Here is a 1,944-nt window from a genome sequence, read left to right as displayed (position 1 = left end):
ATTATTAGAATAAGGTTTAAGATTATTAAGAGCATCTTATTTATTATTATTAGTTACCTAAACTTAACTAACTTAAAAGAGAGTAAAGCGGCCTTATTTCTAAAGCTTATAATTAATGCTATTTAATATAACCGTCCTTAGTATTATGTTATCTTACTTATTACTAATATAAAAAGTTATAAAACTTATAAGATTTACAAAAATTATTCTATTATTAATATTAGCTTTATTTAGATTAGAGTTAGGACTAAGGCTCTTATTAGCTTTATATTAAAAAAAGGCAACTTAAGCTCTACTTTATAATATTAATAATACTAATACTATTCTTATATAGATTTCTGAAACTAAGTTCTAATCTTACTAGTATTATTAAAGCTAACTTTAGGGCTATAATATTAAATATCTTCTTTAAATAACCTATGGTCATTAATATTATATCAGTCTTACGCTTAGTAATTCTTTAGCTAGTATATCTTATTCTTTTTATAATCTAATAAGATATTATGCTTAACTAGTTATTTATAGCCTAGAATAATATTATAAAAGCTAAAGTTAGTAATTAAGCATAATATCTTATTAGATAGGCATATAAGTAAGTTAATTATTAAATTTAATTAGTAGGATAGCTCTCTTTAAAGAAATAAAAGAAATATTAAATTATTAAAGAGTAGTCTAAGTAATTTTTTTATTAATTAAAATATATATATTAGTTCTATTATTTATTAAAGTATAAAGATAAAGAACCTTATTATTTATATCTTTAAGATTAAATATTATAATAAAAGATAACTCTTTAATAAGCTAGTTAAGCTTAATAAGTACGCTCTTATAATAGCTTAAAGTTATAATTTCGCTTAAGGCATCTTATTTTCTAATTCTGTAGATTTCTTATTAGAGCTAAAAGACTTATTTCTAAAGTCAGATTTTATCTCTTTAATCTTATTAATATAAAGGTTAAGGCATTCAGGTTTTATATAGCTAGGCTTATTATAATAGAAATAAGTTACTATATTATTTTTCTTAAAACTTATATGTTTTAATTTTGACCTAGTAGCCTAATTAAGAAAAGAAATAAGAGAGTATTATAGTAGGCTTACTATTAAAGTTAAAGGGAATAGATATACCTTAACTAGTGTAATCCTAGCTTCTAGATGCCAAATATTAGGCCTTAGGCTATTAAGTTAAGCATAATTACAGATCCACTCTTTTTCTTTCTCTTTTCTATAAATTAGTATAAGCTGGTTTTCTTACTTTATGACCTAATAAGCTATAGTGCTAGTGTTATAGAAAGTCTAATCCCTTATCTTATAAAGAAGTTTAGTAGACATCTTTTCTTGCAGATTTTTATACTAATTCTAATTAGACTTACTAATCTATAATACTAAATATATAAAGTTAGTCTAAAAAGTATTAAATAATTAGTTATCTTAGTATAAGATAGCACAAGCTACTTTAATATATTATTAGTATAATATGTTACTTTTTTTAAAGTCTTACTTTATAATAGTAAAAATCTTCTTAAGCATCTAAATAAGGTATAATAATATTAGTTTAAGGCGCTTATAAATATAGTTTCTAGTAAGGCTCTTTATAAGACTAGTAATAAATCTTATAACTTATAAGTTATTTTAAGAGAAAGGGCTAATAAGAGAGCGAGTCTTATAAATCTAATCTTTGATCAAGATATCTTTAAGGCTGCTTAAGCTGCTAAAGATTTTAAGAGTACCTTTATAAAGATCTTTAATAGTAAAAGGCAAGAGAGAAGTTAATTTAAAGAGCTCTGTATTAGCTCTTTTGCTTTCTAGCTTATAAGAGCTAGTCTTATAAAGGTAATAATCTTGTACTTATATTAGAATAAGCCTTAAAAAAAGTAATAAAAAAAAGATTAATAATAGATTTAAAGTATACTTTATTTTTAAAAGAAGATTTATAAAAGTAGTCTTT

The sequence above is a fragment of the Endocarpon pusillum genome (genome assembly GCF_000464535.1).
Source record: "Endocarpon pusillum Z07020 unplaced genomic scaffold C699287, whole genome shotgun sequence".
NCBI classification, from domain to species: Eukaryota; Fungi; Ascomycota; class Eurotiomycetes; order Verrucariales; family Verrucariaceae; genus Endocarpon; species Endocarpon pusillum.
Note: the sequence above shows the minus strand (reverse complement) of the source record.